Here is an 18,915-nt window from a genome sequence, read left to right on the forward strand (position 1 = left end):
CGGTGACAGCCGAGCCGGGGCAGCCCCGCCGCCGCCCTTGGTCTCCCGCCGGTCCCGAACGTCACCGAGGTGAGTGGCGGGCGGTGGGCGCCGCGGGTTCCGCTTTCCGGCCCGCGCGGGGGGAAGCGCTGGGCGAGCGCCGCGTGCTGGGCTGCAGCCTGCCCTCTCAGCCTCCCTCTCTCCCTGCCGGCCTCCCACCGGCGTGCCTGCCCCGCGGCGGGCGGCGGCCCGGCCCTGCTCCGCTCTGGCCGTGAGGGGCCGTTACGTAACTGGGCAGCGTTTGGGGCGCTCAGCCTCGTTCTCTTTCCTTGAGCCGGAGAGGATCGAGGCAAAGCGAGGATCTCCTGTGAGCGGTGCCCTAAGTAACTTAGTTTTCGCGTGGGGGTATCCGTGTAGCAGCGCTCCTGCTTCTACCGTTCTGAGAAGCGCTCCTCTCCCGCTGCCCTCCGTCTGAACACGGGGTCCTTTCGGTGTTAGCCCGGAGAGCTGTCGATCTGTGGGTGCACGGAGTGAGGTGCGGGAATGGAACCCGATGGCTGCGCGGCGGCTGCTAGGAGGAAGAACTTTTATGGCAACGAGTGGAGTGAGGCGGCATCTCCCGTTTGTGTAAATGGTGTTTCTGAGCTCTACGTGGGCACGGCCAACAGCTGTACAGAGCAGCAGCACGCAGTGAACCCCGAGTTCAGGTGCGCTGCTGCTTCTAGATCTGCTCCCTGCGGGGGCAGTGAGCTTGGGGTGCCCCAGGCTCATGGAACGCCTCAGCACTCGTTTTCCTTGTCAACACAAAGAGCTGCTTATGCTGCAGAAGGCATTTCGCTTCCCAGTGCTTTGCGATCTCCGTGTGTCTTCCTGTGAGTGGTACTGTGTCAGCATGGAGTGTGCTGTCAGCTCCCCTTGTCTGTAACACGTGCGCACAGCAGAGAGAGGTGTTTCCCAAGTGGTGTGGTGTCCCTGGACAGTGGCAGGGGCATCACTCGGCAAGGACACCGGCAGCGAGCCAGCCTTGCAATCAGGGTGGCGGTGACAGCTGTGGGGCTGCTGCTGGGTGCTGCTTGGCTTCCCACAGCCCTGAGCTGTGTGAGCAGAGCCGCCTGGTTCCTCAGTTCAGAGCGCAGCACCCAGTGACATTACTGAAAGTCACGGAGATGTGGTGGCGGTGCCATGTGATGGGCGTTGCGGAGCCCAGTGGCACCGAGGGGTGCTGCTCCACTTCTGCTATGCAGCGCATCCCTCTCCTGGGTAAGGTGGGCTGAATCTGCTTCAGGCATGGGAGGTGAAGGGCGGTGCTGCGTAGATGAGGTGCTGCTTCAGCCCTGCTGGCATCCTGCCGGGAGAGCTTCCCCACTGCTGGTGCTGCCCTTCCTATTCTGTGTGCCTGTAGGTAGCACTGCGTGTTGGCTTTGAACTTCTGTGTTTTCCTGTCTTCTCTCTCCAGTGCTCCTGTAAGCCCCACTTGGGACAGAGGTTTGTTTCACAAGGGGTCCTGCTGCTGTCCCTGCCTGTTGCTTTGTGTGACCTGCATACAAAGCCTTTGCGATGTAGGTTACCTTACAGTGCCTTCTGAGAGTTGGAGTGATACCTCTGAGCGTGGGGCTTCATAGTGCTTATAAACAGATCTCTCTGAACAAGAGTTCTGGAATTCTTTTATTTGGGAATCTCGCTAGTGACGTGCTTTAGACTAAGTTATACTGTAGGTTTCCCATTGTAGTTTGTGTTACTCTTTATGACCTTGACTTCTGGCGTTAGTCTGTAAGTTGAAGACCATCCTTTCCCCCACCAGCAGGCCCCATGGGTGCTTGTAGCACTGGGGCTGTGCAGTGGAGCTACTCAGCATCCCTGTGGCTGCAGGCCTATGGCAGGTCATGAGTGGATTGCTGAATGCTTCCTGCTGTGGGCCTCACACTGGTGCTCTTGGCTATAACGACACACAGCAGCAATAACTATGAAAGTGTAGTTATGCACTGTGTCAAAAAAGCATGGCTCTGAAGGGTCTGCTTCCCACTTTCACCGAATGGCATCTTAATTTTTGAAGTGTAAGCTGTTTCTGTTCTGGCTAATGAGTGATTTGTATTTTTCGTGTCCTGCTTTGTTATTTATATTAGCGGTAATAATTTCTAACCTCTTCATCTAAGATTCTTCAGACATGTGGTATAAAATGAGAGCAGCCTTTCTCAGGTAATGGCTGAGAGTGAACAAGTAGCTTTATGAAGGTATTACAATCCTGCCAGTGCTTGCCACTGCTCCTCTTGCATCTGAGTGTTTTTCATTTTCAGCAGCTATGCTCATACTGAGCAGAAATCTTCCTGGAATTTCTCAGGGATGCTTACAACCTTCTGGTTTATACTAAGTGTACTTCACTACTGAGTTGCTCACCATAGTAGCAATTGTCTGATTTTCATCTCCAAATCTGCATTACTGAACGCTGAGTTATATCTGCCATGGTGTCACTTGTGCACTGAGGCAGATTAGCCTCTGGTTAATTGCATTTTCAGTCTCCTGTCATTGATGAAACTACCCTGACTGTTAGCATTTCTACTTTTCAGATCTTTAATCAGTGCCCTTAAGTGCAGCCTGCTCTGTGGATCCCTGGAGCATCCTACTGCTTGCCTTCCGCAGAGCTGAATTTTGCCTCCGTCCAACCTTCCTGCTTCTTAGCTAGGAATAAAAATCTTTAAAGCCAAATGTCACAGGAATCTGCAAAATACATCTGCAGTGTTGTGATCATGGCTTTTACTCCCCTTGAGCACCATATCCATTCTTGAGAATAGTATGCTAAATTTAACATCCCCAAATAAAATGTTTTAACTGTGTGCCTGTCTTAAAAGCATTTTGACACCATCTTCCACTAATTCCAGAAGAGCATTTTCCCTTTTTTACAATCCTGCTAGTGAGCTTAGTCCATTATGTGAAGTCAGCCCATCATAAAAATCAATGTAATTGATATACTTTTAGCTAATGTATTAAAGAGCTGGCTAACTGCTCTATTACTCACTTTTTGATTGTTTAAATATGGTTTTGCACTATGAAATACGGATATTTGTAAGGGGCATTTACTTTCAATTACATTAGAAGCTTGTGACTTTGAACGCTGCATAAATATCTTGCATGTGTGCTGCTGTGCGAAGCCCCAGCTCCTTGAGGTGCAGTCCATTCTGGGATGAACTTGAGTTCTGGAACTCTGCAGGTTACTGAGTGGCAGTTCTTGGTTTCTCACAGGGAGATGACTTTTGTTTTCTTGTTGTTTGAAGAGCCAGAGGAGATGAGCAGTCAAATTGTGATGACCTCACTTGTCAGTGAAAGCCAGTGTGCGTGGAGACCTGGTTGGTTCAGAAAAGGTGCCCTTGGCCAGGTGATTTCTGTAGGTCATCTCACTGGACTTCTGTAAACAAGAGCTTTATTTTCAAGCTTTAAATAAAATCCTTTTTTATTTGTTACCTTTAAATGGTAGGTAACTATGCTGTGGAATGATCTACTTTAAAACTTTTCTTTTTTTCCCCTGAGGTATTTGGTTTTGGTAGTACCTGGATAGAGCTTTGTAGTGTTTTTTCTTTTCTTTTTTTTTTTCTTTTTTTTTTTTCCCACAACTTGAACGGGTTTTTAATAGCCACTGCAACTCTCACTGATGCTTTCAGCTTTTGTACTCTTTCTTTGTTATCAGATCTTACCCAATAGTTAGCACATGTATAGAGGTGGACTATATTCTACTTGCTCTGGTGCTCAAATTTGTGTTTATTTCCCAGGAAGAGGTTAGGTTTGCAAAGAGAGGAAGCATCAGCAGCTCAGACAATACAGAGCTGATGTCCTATTGTACAGCTGTTGTGAAACTCATCCTCAGCTAATGATGAAAGTGTTTTTGTACGTCTTTCTGTGCCATGCTGGCATCAACTTTTGGGAGCTTTGCTCTGCTAGAAAACTTCCCAAGAAGCTAAGTCAGCTGCTGTGCTGCTGCTGCCCAGCTGAAAGAGAGTTGACTTCCTTTGGCTCTGCTGTCCGACAGCTCTAGTATTGCTTTCTGAATCTTTGTTCTGTAACTTGCAAATCAATGTATTAGAAGGTCTCCCTTGCTTTCGTTAGTGCTGTGCATTCACTGGTTAAGCTACACAAGCAATTTGATATTTTTTTTTAGTGGGATTTCTTACCGTGGTTAAACTCTTAGCATATGTGGGACATGTAGTATTTTGTGTTAAGTTCCAGTAGTTCCTCACATAAGAGAATCCCTGAAGTCATGTGACAAAACTTGTCCTCCAAGTTACATGGATCTGCTGGGTTGGTGTGATGCTCAAGCTGTCTCTGAAAACTCACTGGAGGCAAATAAGAGGCTGTGCTGTGGTCTTGCACTTCTTTGTGCTGGAAGAGAATCCCAGATTCTGTTGATGTGTCCCAGCAGCCGCAGCCATTATTGCAGTGCTAAGTACCCCATGTTAGGTGGTTCTGCAAAAAGGAGTGCTAGCCTCATTTCGCAGGCACAGTGTGGTTAAGGCCTGCAGAACCTGCAGAATTTCAATCTGTTTACTTTTCTGCAGCCACAGCTCATCATTGTCTTTCTCCATGCCATCTGAGGCTGCTCTGTATGTGTTAGTAATACTTGAGAGCAGTTTGAATGGCAAGCCAGGATTGCACTGAGAATTAGAAAGCGATGATAGTGGGATCTTTATGGGGGGAGGGAAGCAGGTTTTAGTTGTTTGGAAGGTTCTGCAAGAAGCATACCCAAGGAGAAGAATATTAGTAACAGGTTGAAGTAGACCATCAACAGGTAGAGGGAGATTTGTAAGTGCTCCTGCAGCCAAGGGAAGCAGCTGACTGAAAAGGAGAATGAAAAAGTTGAGCAAATGACCCTGGACCTCCATAAGGAGAAAGGTATCTATTAGTGGCCTTCATCCGGTGTCTCCACAGCAGGACTCTGAAATGAGTTTAACCGTAGCAGCCCAAATGAGCACTGACTGAAAGCTAGAATAAAATATCTCCCACCCCTGCCGCAAGTGGATGACTATTGGATGTAATTTCGTGTGGCCATTTCTTAGCTGTGCTAGCTGGTATTATGCAACAGACTTCTGGATCTTGAGGTGGTTCAAGTGCAAATTAGTTGTAAGCTAAATATGAGTGGTCTGAGTTGTACTTTCACTCTTGTTCAGCAGTTTGATTACCATTATGAATAAATAGAGTATGGAGAACAGCCTGTAATCGTGCATCTGTACCGTTTGTGACATTTCTACACTAAGTGCATCAAAGAGCCAATGTTCAGCATAGGGGCACTTTTAAAGCGTCTTTAAGGACTCGTTTAAGTTAAAATTAAAGTAATGAATTTATTTAATTTTCAGTTCATTATGTGCTTAAAGTAATTGGAATCGATACACTTCTCAAACAATGAAGCTGAATTCTAATTCCGAAGGTAGAACTCAACTCTGACTGTTATCTCCAGGCAGCACTTCTGTAAGAGATGAGTCAGTTGATGCTGGCTGGGACGCTGCTTGGAGTGTCCTGTTTGTGGATTACTGACTGTTAAGGGCACGTTTCTGCAGAACTGTTTTTTGTTTTTTTTTTTTTTCCTTTTAAAACCATTTTGTGGCTTTGAACTCTAATGTCTACAGTGTCATGTGAGTGAGGAGATTGTCTGTTGTCTTTATCTCTGAGAAACAGCTGAAGACAGTGTGCCAGAGCAGTCCTGTACTGGAGTGGGGTTTGGAATAATGGGAATACTCAACCAGAACACCAAACAGTGTGTCTTTGTTCTTGCCTTTTCCAATACCTTCTTGTGTGTTTTTCTGTATGGCTCACAGATCCAAAGTTTACTAATTTAAGTACATGTAGATTATAGTACATGTACAATACATTAAGTAAAAGTTTAGTAAACCTTTTTTCAGTTTTCAAATCCTGGAGACAGTGTGAAGTTCTACTACTTCAAGTGAAGAGAGATACTACAGCTGAAGTACATTTATTTGAAATAAATATCTCAAGAAAAATGGAACTGCCACAGAAAGCTCTTTGCCTGCAGAGAGGAGTTGTAAAATTGAAGTCCTTTTTCAAACTGACATTTCTGACTCTTTGATTTTAAGGAAAATTTCCGAAACTGAAGGTGTGGGAAACAGCATGCAGAGTACTGAGTCGTGTGGTTCAGTGATGTTGGAGAGCAGGAAGGGACAGTGCTGCTTCCAGGAGCCTTAATGTGGGTGTATGCTGTACATCTTCCTACAAATTCTGGTAGGCCTTTAGGCTCTTACCACAGCTTGCCACTTGCTCCAGTGCCAAGTACTTTGTGTTATCATTTCATGTGTTTTAAAAAAAAAAAGTTACAGAGAGGATGAAGAAGTATGCTAGGTTAGACTTCTATTTGCTTTGGACTTAGTTTTGATCTCAGTATCTGGCCTCTTCAAAGAATGAGCTGCTGGCTGATAACGTTTTGGAAAAGTGCTGTAATATAGCTGTATTAGGGCAACTCCAAGCTGCTCGGTGGTTTCCTTTCTTCAACTTCTGCTGGGGTTTATTTGGGCACTGAAGTGAATATGGAGAACAACGTGATAGAAAGGATGTGCTGGAATCCTTTTTTCGTTGTAAAAGCTCAAGTTTCCTAAAGCACAACAGAGTGGAGCAGCTGCTGGTAGGTTAGATGGCATACTCATCAAAATGCTTTTCTTTCAGCTTCAAGTTAGTTCTAACACATCTTATCACTGATTTTATGAATGCTGGACTAAAATATTTTCAAAGGGCACAGATCTGCATGAGGACTGCTTTGGCTACATGTAGTCCCAGAAGTAAGTGGTTGATAATCTATCCTTCAAAATAGCAATGATGGGCTGAGGGCTTAAGGAATATTGATCGTATTATGTTAGAAAAATGTGTTTCTTGTAGGTTTTACATGTGTTTGATGTTCAGCTGTGAATAGACATGTGGAACTGCTAGAAACTGTGTTAATATTTTAACACTTCTTAAGATCATTTGTATGTTTCTTATTGAAATACTTTGTTGTACAAAATGTTGCTTTAAAGAATGAGGCAAAGTTTATACTGAGACTGTCCAGCAGCACCAACAGACTACCTCAGAAGATATTAAATAATCCATCACGTCTTCTGAAAGTATAGTTGGAAGAAAGATATCTAAATGCAGTACAGGAGAATTGGAGTTGGATGTGATGGAAGCATCCAAAAAATCTTAAATACTTAAAATACAAATGGTTGAAATGTTGAAAGGTGGAGGGTTTTTTTAAAATTTTTATTTTTGTTGATGTTACATATTCAAGCACTATTTCTCATGATTTTGCTATGGTGTCATCTAATAGAAAGAAAAAGGGTGTTAAAACTCATTATGAACAATTCAATGAGTCTGGTGAGTAAGCAGAACTGTTTAAATCACCAGCTAAGGCAAGATTCACCTTCTATATGAAGGTCCAACATGAAACTTTTATCTATCAGAAAGTGCTAATTATGCTGTATGCCTAGTTTTTCATTGCTGTGGCAAATCATAAGAACTTTTATGTTTCTAGTAGTTAACTTTAAAATAATATATGGTAGCTTGAGGTTTTTTAGGTATTATTGGGTATTTATTATTGGGTATTTATACATTGAATCTGCTAAATCTTAAAAACAAAACAAACAAACAAACAAAAAACACACAGAAAACCAAGGCCCTTGTTTTTAAGTGCAATTTCTTTTCTTTCTTTGCTAATGTTTCTTTCTCTTTAGGAGCTTCTGCATCTTGCGGAGTTGTCGAATCACATGTTTTAGTTTATCTTTCCATATCCAGGAAACGAATCACTTTGCTACAACCAGGTAGGGCTTGAAATCTGCTGTGTGAGAGAAACCAATTGTCCCAGTTTCAGCTGTGATCTAATTCACAGAAATACAATAATATATAATTTTTGTGCTCTGGATTATATAATAGATTTCTGACACCGCTTTGGACATCTTGACTATTCCTTTTTTTCCCCACAAATTGTGCTTTTCCAAACACTGAGGACTCGAGGCTGAAACAATAGTTCCTCTGCATTTCATGAGTGTTATGTATATTTGAAAGATATCTAAAGGCTTTTTTTAAACCACGTTTTTCTCTTTGTTGAAAATGTCATAAAACTTCTCAAGTTCTACTAGGAAAACAATGACTTTTATTTCTTTGGAGCATACCTCGTGTTATTTTCGCTGGAGTTAATGAATAGCACTGAGTTGCAGTCACTATTCTGTACTAATCCACTGGTGTTTTTAAACAAAGAAACCACAATGGGATGTTTTCTTTTATTAAGTGAACAGCCTTTCATTATTGTTGCTTCTGTACAGAAGAGCCCAGACTTCAATAGCATTCAAGCCAGGCTCTTGTTTCTAAATCAAATCTTTGACCTTGGTATCTTCATAGCTAAACTTTAAACGTTGAGACTGTAAATATGCTTGGTGCCATCTTTATTATAATCAGACCATCTTTTGTTGAGGAGGCTAATGAAATTATGATTCACTACCATTCCTGCCCACAGAGGTGGGCTGTACAATCTATTTCTATGGAGCAGAAAAGAACAATTGCTTGTTATTTTAAGAGACCGCTGCTGTATCGATCACTTGTAACTCGTGCTGGCTAATTGTTGGTTGGAAGCAACTCTTACCAGCTACTGTTGGAGCATATCAGCTCAACGATTTTCAATAACTTGTGATTTCTCCTCGCCCATTCGTAGGGGTCGGTAATGTGTGGTTGAATGTATTGTTAATTTTTATTCAGAAGGATGTGGATTTAATACTGGGTGTAGAGAAATGTGTCTGAAAGAAATTCAAATAAAAGGTTTTTTGTTTGTCTTTTGAAATCTAGTTTGATCCATCTTAGACCTGGCTATTTGAAAATGAGCTCAGTGGCTTTTGGAAAATCATCGCTTTTTAAATGTAATTTGACATTCTCAGGGAGGTGAAAAAGATAGGAGAGGGGGAAAAAAAAGAGCGAAAGTTACCTTAAAGCCAAGTTATGGAGAGTGCATTTTACTGTACTGAGCGCATTCGGAAAATACATGGTGTCTTATATTGTTTATACAAGCTCTTGACATAGCCTGCGATATTTTCCATATATTCGGAATGACCTGATGAGTTCTTTTGTGTTTTAAAAACATATTAAGTCATTATTACATAAAAGTAAAGATATGGTGGGAGAGGGAGCTGATACTCACATGCGAGAAAAGTGATGATAGGCTTCACTTGAAGCAAGTTGAAAACAATCTATGGCTGTCTGCACTGAAGAGGAAATGTCACTTGGACCTCTGCATTCAACTCTTTTGTTTGAATAATTCCAAGTCTCACTCTTCCTTTTTGGAGAAGAAAGGATTAATATGGCTCTTTGGTGGTGGCTAGAACTGCTACAATTACTTTGGCATCACAAAACTTCTGTGCCGAGCAGTCGCTTTAGGGCAAAGCAGGAGAAACTTTAGCCAGTCTTATGCAAACAGTTGTTGAAGAATCATCTTCCTTTTCCATAAAGATTATTTGTTTCAGCTGGGGGAAATAAAATCAAGTATTTATAAATAAAAGGTTGAATCTTTGTAGAACAACGTTACTGAAATTACTGAAAATTCTTGAAACTTATGAAGTCTACTGTGTATAGGTTGGGAAGGCAGTCAGAAGAGTCTTGATATCGTAAAACCGTATGTCTGAAAGACTTTACCTACTGTAAATGAAGGCTTTTGGAGAAAACACTGCTCTAAATGCAGCCAACAAAGGCTGGTTTTCTGGTGTTGGTCTTTCAAGAGGGGATAATTAAAGAACAAACTTTAATACAGGAAAAAGATTGAAAAAAATGTGAAGGCACTTTTTTTGGCTGCATCTATGTGCATTCAATGTATAGTCCTCAAGTGATGGAAGGGAATGTTTCCCTAGCCCTATACTAGTGTTGGTTGGACGTAAGTTCTTTGCTTGCAGCTTCTCTATTTTCTTGTCACATGTCTAATAAGGTAACTACATACTTTGTGCTGTTTCTTGTAAAAACACAACAGTTCTTGATGAATGCTTGCCCCGTCAAGGCATCAAAATTTCTTTGGCAGGAGGAGAGTTGCCATTTGCACTTTGATCTCACCTTCAGTCCTTCACTGGTTTTCCCCCTGGGCTCTCACCCTTGGTTTGTTAGGCTGCTTTTAGTCACAGTAAGAGGGCAAAAGTCCCACAGATAGCAAGAAGACAGGAATTTGGATAAAATTGGTACTGACGCAGAAGAAAGTAGCGTTAATGCTCTGTAAAGAGGCTGTGGGGTTTAAGCACCAGGGTTGCCTGTTTGCCTGTTTGCCTGTTGGGTTTTTTCTTGTGGTGTTTATTTATTTATTTATTTATTTATTTTCCATGGGTTGGTGGTTCACCAGTGAATACTTTTACATTTAGGCTGACCGGATGGTATATATGAACCTCAGAACAAACCATGGCATGTGATATCTCTTGTTGAGCTGTTAATTAAGAGACGTGAGAGAGATGATAGCTTTGTGTGGGGAATGGAGGTTTTGAGAACTGGGGAATAAAGAGAGCTCTTAAGGGCCAGCATCAAGATGGTGAGGTTATTGCCGATGACTGTGGGAGAGTAGATCACTAGTTCTGCTTTTCAGAAGGTAGGATAGCTTGCTTTAGCAAGGGCTGCTTGCAGGTGGACTCATTTGTTTCTAAGCATCAACATTCCATAAGATGCTTTTCAGTTTGCTGCTGCTTTTACTGCAGCTGGTCCTTTTAAATTTGCAACAAAACCTACAAAGCTGGCCAGCTGCTGCTACAGACTAGGTTTTCTAGAAGAATATGGTCCTACAACTTAAGTCACTTGGCTTATGTTAATGAATAGTTGGTAGTGTTTGTTCTCTCCAGCACAGAGCTTTCATAGCTTTCTTATGAACTTACAGAAAACGTGTATATATAAATGGAGTTTGTTTGGATTTTGCTCTTTGAAAAGCGATTTTGCTTATACAGTATCTGTTTGGTAGGTATCTCCGTTTGTTCTTCTCTTGAAGAAACAAAGAACAGCAGGAAAGCATACTGTAGGCAAGATGAAGATAAGATTAATGTGCTATTCATACATGTGAAGTATGTAAGATGATGCAATTAAGGGAGTGTAATCATCTGGATTTTTCTGAATATCACGAGGAAAAGAAGTGACCAAAGTTCAATTCACTGTGCTAGCGTTTCCTCCATTACAGTTAAACCATGCCTTGCTGCGTTAGAAGGTTTACTTCTTACCTGTGGCAGCTACTTATACACACTGCTTTGTTGAAGGCTACTTCAAAAAAGTAGATTGCTTCAAGTAAATGTTTGAAGCGAGAAAAATTAGGACTGGGTGTCCTAAGTGATGTTATCATTTTTAAATGATTAAAAGTGAATGGGAGAGCGGGCAGTCACAGTTACAGACCTTGGTAACATCTGCACAGCTTTGAAGTGAGATCTCTGTGAGAAGGTCCCACTGATGAGCCTAAAGCTACGATCTCTGATCTCTGCCCTGGGCATTGTGAAAGAAGCAGTGACATTTCCCTGCTCAACTTGTTAGTTTACTGCAACTGCTTAACATTGTTGGGGGACTCCATTTTAATGCGTTGCCTGAGGGGAGCAAGTAGCAGCTCCAAGTGTAAGTGAATAGAAGCTAGGCAACAGAAGATCAGTAAGGAAGGGGAAGCAGAAGAGTTGGAAGAGAATAAAATATAGATTCCTTGCTCTTGAGAATAACAGAAAAACTGGTTAAATGGCCAAATGGTATCTCACTAGCTGTTTTGACTAATAGTGACAGCTATGGTTGTGCAGCAAACTAATTAGTAAAAGAATTTGCAAATCCCAGAACTATTATTAGGCTATAGAAGTAATGACTGTGGGGAGAATCTCCCTATTGGTAGATAATTTTTGACTGGTATGTTTAACCTGTCTAGCCAGTTTCAGATAGGAAAAAATCAGTTTGACCTCCTTTCTTGCCCCCTCTTGATTCACTGACAAAAAACTAAATGTTCTTCACCTTTCAGTGCTTACTTGCTTTCTGGGAATGCAACAAAGAATTGAAGTAATTGCTCTAAACACTGGAGAATTGGATGTAATTCAGGCTAAAGTTAGCTGCAGTTTTCAGGAAAATATCAATGGAATCTTTACATGAAATAGGAGGGACTTATATTGCATACTGCAATAAAACGTACTACCAGCATATCCTGCACTTTGGTTTACAGCATGGGGTGCACTGTTACAGCACTGAGGTGGGCTGGAGTAATCTTCGAAGAGGTGGATGAGATTGTTGATGTGCCTGGATAAGATAGGGCATCTCTTTAGCAAAGTAGTACTTGTTAGTTTAGACCAGACAGACAAGGTAATTATATAAGAAACTAAATTGGCACATTCTCTAAATACTTTCCTGTTTTTTGTTGAGTGTGCTGAAGATATCACTGAGTTTTAGTCTTCTGGGAAGTTATTTGCTGCATTCATTCTTGATAAGTAGAATGTTGTTAAAATGGTATAAAAATACTATTGAATTTTCTGTTCTGTATTCTCTTTTTTTTTTTTTTTTTTTTCCTAGGGATATGGAAGGTTGATAAAGCTATTGCTGAAAGTGTTATATTTCATCATCTTTTTATTTAGAGTTGGTTCAGAACTTACTTTCTTGAAGTGTGGAACACTTTTTGATGCACATCTGAGAACAATGCTGACAAATCAGTGGTTTGAGTATACTTGGTTTGTAGAACACTTCAGCTTGCAAAGTAAATAACTGTCCTCAGCATTTGCTATTTTTTTTGGAAGCTGGTAGAGCACTTGAGCTGCTACTGAAGTTGGCTCTTAGTAATTTTATATCCAAGTAATTCGAGGCTAAATATTCATGCATTGTACCATGGAAATCCAGCCTAGGTATTTTGATGAGTAGACTTCTGTTTTGTTGGGAGCCTTACTGAGAGGTAATTGCAAGCCTCAAATTTTCAGCTGCAGATGAGGGTCTTCAAAATGCTTTTTCAGCTGGCTTTGCTTCTCTGGTTACTAATGATGATTTGGATTTGAGTCTCTTTAAAAAAGTTGAGTACATTTTCTGATGTGTCCGAAAGGTTAGTTGATCGTTTCCATGTGAGCCTGTGTTAAGAAGTGGTTTGTGTATCTTCTTTTGTCACGGTTGAACTGAAATGCCACTGAGTTGGAAGGCGTTGTTTTGGTGCACCATGAGGCACTCGAAATTTTGGGGTATGTCCTGCTTGCTTTTCTTGATGTCATCCTAAGCATTTTGGACTAAGTGGTTTAAGACAATACATCCAAAGATTTCCCCATCTTTCTAAAGAACACTACAGTGAACAGACATAGAGCATTCATATTTACATTGTTTCTTATTTAGCTATATTTATAAGAAGTGTTGTCTTTAATTTGTGCGCTTGCTGAGGTGTTCTATGGTATAACATACCTGCTATCAAATGTTCAGGTGTATTTTTTCTGCAAGTCATCTTTCGTTCTGTCTCATCTTCCCGTATGAAATAGCATGTACCTAGCCTAGTGCCTAGTACCTAACCTAGTCTCAGAACTTTGGTTATTTTATCTTGAGTGACCTCAGTTTTGAGGGCGGATTTGAAACTTAGACATCCTGCATGTTTTCACATTGCAACCTAGCTTTTGCTGTACTCCAGGACAAGCTTCTATGTGGGTTGTTCTGATTGCATCCATTCACCAGAATGTTCAAACAAAAAATATTCCTTAGCCTTGAACAAGCCCAGTGTGTTGGTGAAGCAAGTGTTTATACAACTGATGTCTTTCCAGTTATGGAAAATGCAAATGATTGTGAAGTGAAACTGCTAGGTGAAGCTGCTAGCAGTGAAAGTTTCTCAGAATCTGAAGCAGTCTACCAGGTAACAAACAGATCAGTAATCCTTCCCTCTTGCTGTTGTGATGTAATTCACAGTGTTTCTGGTCCATAGCAGCCACCAAAGGGCATTTAAATCACCGTGGAAATTGGAATAACTGGAAAACAAAGAATTGGAGAAAATAGGGGAGAATTACCAAGCAACAGCCTTGTTTAAATGTAATTCAGTAGCAATGGCAGATTGTGAAACTGAAGAAGCTGCTGCTGAAATGAGCAGTCTTTCCTCTTTCTTTTACCTGGCTGTTCTTTCCCCTCTTTTGGTTGTGACATAGATTGTAAACGTTTCTGGACTACAGTTCATCTCTATGTTAAATTGGCTTTAACCTATGTCTAGATGTAGCAGGGTCTGAGAAGTGTTTGAGTACAGTGGAACATACTGTTGTTTTCCTTAAGCTTTTTAGTGTTCCTGTTTCTTGATTTTTCAGCACGATGTGTATGTAAACTGCACACTTTTCTTCCTGGTTACTGGAGTATCTCTTGGGCTTGTGCACATATTAAAAATATAAAAATGAGAGGCACTGCAAACAGCTGGCTAGCTCAGCAATTAGCAAACAGAGGGAAATGCACTATTTCTAGGAAGGAACTTAAAGATGTGCAGCACGATTTTGGGAAACTGCGTGCTGGATTGCAGCACTGCCAAAGGCTGCATTGAAACAGCAGTGCTTTTTTTAGAAGGGCTACTTCATGGGTTTGTTGTTGCTGTTTCCTTGTCCTTGTGATGACAGTGTTAATAGCTCCCAGCGTTCAGCTGCAGCTACCTGTTACTGGCTGCGCAGAGATGGACAGACAAGAAGCTCTGATCAGTGTTACTCAGTGCAGCCATTGTTTTTGAAGCATGATAACATTATGTTTCCTGAGTTCCTTTGTGGTAAACAGAACTTCCTGAAAAAGGGACCATTGTCTCACCTGAAGCCAGTAAATGTTTGTCTGCCTGCTTGTGTGTGGAAGAACGGAAGGAATTTATTTCTTTTAAAGTGATCTCCCTGTTTTGCAAATGGGAAGTGATATTCATTTGTTGGCTCAGCCAAATTTCTGATAGTATTGCATGCGGGAGAACTTTGCTGGGAGACAGATGAAGATATTTGAAACTGGAGTTTCTGTGGGAGGGTTGGTGTTTGTGTGTATGAAGACATATGCTCACTTAAGCAGTTTGTTGTTTTAGGGCACGTAGACTGCTGCTGTTGACACTGACAGACGGTCTTAGTGGAATTTTTAAAGTCTGGTGGAAGGCAGAAAACCGTTCCTTCTCCACTCCCATACGTTTCCTTCCTCATGACTTCTTTCACTGAAACACTAAACTTCTCAGAGAACTGGGTCCATGTCCTGGACCTTTTTGTAAGGAGGAGTCTGCCCTATTTCTATGCTCTGTGCACAGAAATTTTTCACAGATGATTTTTTTTTTTTTTTTCTCAAGATTTACTTCTGTGTTCTGTAAACATACTGTTCCTTGAGTTAAAGTCCTAATAAGCGGTTGTGCTGTTTTGGACCTTGGAGTAACAATCTGCTTGTTCACCTCTTGAACAGATGACTAATATTTCCATGACATCCTCAGGGACTGACATTCCAATGTGTGATAATATAGAGCACCATGAAACCCTGGACAAGAACACTGTTTTCCTTTTCACAACTTCTAATTATATCTTTAAAGTGAAATAGGAAGTATTCTCTTATGAGTCCTTCTGTATTTAGATTTGGTTCCTAAGTTAGTAAATATATAAACAGCCTTTCGTAGCTATGTGTATAGTCATAAATAACGTGGTTTAGAATGAGTACTCTTTAATATTAATATTTCTCTCGCAATTAAGGTTAAGAAAGTAGACTTGTCTTTTATGTCAGAGTGCTGGGAGGAATGATTTCTCAGCATGCATGCAGACAATTAGATGTGTGAAGCAGTGGTTTTACACTGGGGACTGTACTGCTTAGTACTCTTCATGAGAACATATGGTATTGAGATCCTTTGTAAATGTTGAGAAGCACTGTGTAAATTCGGCATTTGCTTATATTGTAGAACTGTGGAATATGGTTAGAACGGGCTCATAATGATTGAGTCCAGTTCCTTACTCCACACAGTGCCACCTGCAATTTAAACCCTGTCTCATGAGATTCTTGTGATTCCTGTGGCAAAGCAGTTGCTGTTGAGGTCCAAAGTCAGTTTGCAAGAAGTGTGTTGTCTGAAATGTCAGTCAGCCGTCTGCTGCTAGTCCCACCTGAGCACAAGGAGAGCAGGTCCACTGTAAATTGTATTTCCTCGCTCTTCTGTTCGTCTCCAGTGAATGCTTTGTCAGCTGAGGGAGTAGAGGTGCCCTTTGCGTCCTGCAAAGTCCATACGTCCCCCCGTACGACTCGGGATTTGCTGGTGGATTTGCAGCACGTGGAACAACACAGGCAGTGTTCCCGGTGAGCAAGGGAAGGTGCACAGGAGCTGCCAGCTCCCCGCAGCCAACACACGGCTCTTTGTTCATGATCCCGCTGAGAGTAAGCGTGCTGCAGGGCCACTGATGCGCTGCGCTTAAGGCTCGTATGCATCAGTGCTGTCAAAATAAACTGTCTGTGCTCATCGGTTTGCTAGCCTTTTGTGTCCTGAAAGTTAAGAAAATCTTCCACCAACCCCACAAGCTGTAGTGCTGCTCCTGTCGTGAACATAGTTTGTTTCTTCTTGGGCTTTTTGGAGAGCAGCTGTGATAGCTTTTCAGTTACACAATTCTGAGTCAGTACTGTTATAGCTATGAAAATAGTATATCTTAAAATCCAGAGAGATTTGCTAGTAATGACAGTGAGCATGATAGCAGACAGTTTGCTGCGGAGGACAGTAGATTGTCTTGCTTTTTTTTTTTACTTGTGCTTTCCAAGAAGCTGGTACTCTCGGCAAAGTGAAAATGAGTGTTGCTATAGTTTTGATTGAGGATGGGAGTGTATTTTCCAGTTGACTTATAAAAAATAATATTTACTTAAAGAAAAAAACCGTGGGCTGGCTCAAGTTGCTTGAGGCAGTGTCCTCAAACAACAGAAGACAGAGGGCCTGTGAGAGGAGGGCGTTGCTGTGCTATTTGCAAGGCTGTGCTTGCCAGAATGACTGCTTTGTTGGTGAACAGCCTACTGATGACAGCCAAGGAAAGCCAAGGCATCGCTTCAGGTGTCAGCCTGATTGAAGTGACTGCTTCCTTGACAATTTATTCCAAGTTCTGGGGACGTAAATAGTATGATAGCAGCATGTACTTTACATGTATGTTTTCAAGAGGTGTATTTGTTATTTGCTGATTATAATGTAAATGATGCCAGTGAATCATTTTTTGAAAAATTATGTGCAAGAAGAATGTTTAAATCTATCAAATGAACCTTTTTTAGTGGAAACGATAATTTCTCATGCTACATTAAGTATAGCCACGGAGAATTATAGAATAAAGCCATGGTGCATGTGTTGTATGCTCTGTTTTTGTGTGTGTCATTGGTTGCTTCTCTTAAATACTTGAATGTAATGTGGGAATTTCTTACAAGCAGAAGCTGCTTGGTTGCTGTTTTTTTATCCAAATGCTAAAAATACTCAAAGAACTTCATTTTAAGTCTGTATAGTACTTGCATGCAGGGTTTGAAGCAAAACGTTAGTTTGAGTTATCGGTGTTCCGTACCATGTAATGCTGCTACGTATGTATCTGGTACCCTAATATAAGTAGTCCTAACCACTGTGGTGCTGGATGCATTACCTGCATTTTCTGGTGTCCATGATGCCTAACCCACTTCCTCTCTACAGCAGTGGTGTGTACTGATCATCAATGCTTCCCAATTACTTAGATTTTACATCAAGGAATTAAAAAGGCACAGTGCAGATTCAGCTTGATTTCTCTTTACATTGCAGGTAAGACAGTCTTCTTTTCGCGCAATTTAGGGAAGCAAATTTCAAAGCTTTATTGTGAAGCTCAGAGACACAATCAAACCAACCTAACTGCATCTGCAACAGGAAGCTTGTGGACTAGAGAAAGCCACATGTAATACTCTGACAGAGCAAGCTGAGGAAATGTAGCCTAGATGTTTTTTATAGAAAAAAAAAAAAAAAAAGCTATTTTAAGAAGTGTGTGAAATCATTAGGTTAGCAGAAGCTAGTGTTGTTTTTCAGTGGTTCATTTTCAGAAGGGAGAGGATATTCTGTGGGCTTTCTTTCAGGAGTTGTTTCAGTTATTGTTCATGTTCATGAACTGGATAATGAAATTTCAGGACAACTGGCATTGGAGAATAAATGCGGGTGCATTTAAAGTTGAGATGGCAATACCAAAGAATCTTGAGTTAAAAAAAAAAAATAGCTTGAAAGGATAGGCTGTGATTAGTAGAATAAGTGAAATGTTTCATGTTTAGGAAAAATTAACATAAAAGAGGGAGAACTGTTGACGCAGTTCCTTCCAGCCTATCATCCACCCCAGTCTAGGACAAACTGTAGGTTATGAATTCATGATGCAGCTTTGCTTATAAAGACAAGGCGTTGTGTGTTTATTGGTCTGAACAGAATGTGGTGCAATCTGTAGGGCAAAACTTCCTGCTGTTGTGCTTATGGGGAGGTGCTGGATCAGTTTTGGCCATTGAACTTCAAGAAAGTTGTAAGCACAGTTAATTTTTCTGGGGATTTGGGAAAGATAGTAAGTGTGGAAAGAATGATTGAATGAATTAGTATTTCTGTAACTCAAAGAAAAGGCTTTAAGCTCGTGTCATGGTATCTTAATACTTCCAGAAAGACAGCAGTCAGGCTTTGGGTGTCCTGCTGGGTGTGCCTTGGGTCGTCTTGTGAGCCCTTATTCTTCTGGCCCTTTGAAACTTCCTTTTTTTTTTTTTTTTTTTTTTTGAATTTACTTTAAAAAAAAATGTCATGGAAGATCCTCAGCCATTCTTGTAAAACTTAGACTGCATGCACCTTTTGTGAATGTAGACTTACTTAAATACAGACTGATAGAATAGGTATGTTACCAATATTTTGGGAATTTATTCTCAAATTCGGAGAAAAACTGTGAGTTGAAGCATTTGTCTTTTCTGCTTTGATAAGAAGAAAAAAAAGAAAAGGAAACAGTGAAGTATTATCCCCATATTGAAGCAGGTGAAGGAATAATGTTTTAGATTCAGCAGTTGTCAAACATCTTTTAT

The 18,915-nt window shown here is 41.2% G+C and overlaps 1 protein-coding gene across 3 annotated transcripts in view; it reads left to right on the forward strand.

Annotated features, from left to right (window-relative positions):
• GALNT1 (polypeptide N-acetylgalactosaminyltransferase 1) overlaps nt 1-18,915 on the forward strand; it is a 74,905-nt gene continuing 55,990 nt past the window's right edge. Inside the window, exon 1 of one of the 3 annotated variants that reach the window (XM_042839629.1) lies at nt 1-69. The gene's annotated coding sequence lies outside the window, so the exon portion shown is untranslated. Of the gene's footprint in view, nt 70-7,676; nt 7,764-18,915 lie in introns of those variants that run through there. The other 2 variants (XM_042839631.1, XM_042839630.1) reach the window with 2 other exon arrangements.

This window comes from Centrocercus urophasianus, unplaced genomic scaffold (assembly GCF_019232065.1).
Source record: "Centrocercus urophasianus isolate 14NV4802_14NV808 unplaced genomic scaffold, USGS_Curo_1.0 seq_11, whole genome shotgun sequence".
Classification (NCBI taxonomy): domain Eukaryota; kingdom Metazoa; phylum Chordata; class Aves; order Galliformes; family Phasianidae; genus Centrocercus; species Centrocercus urophasianus.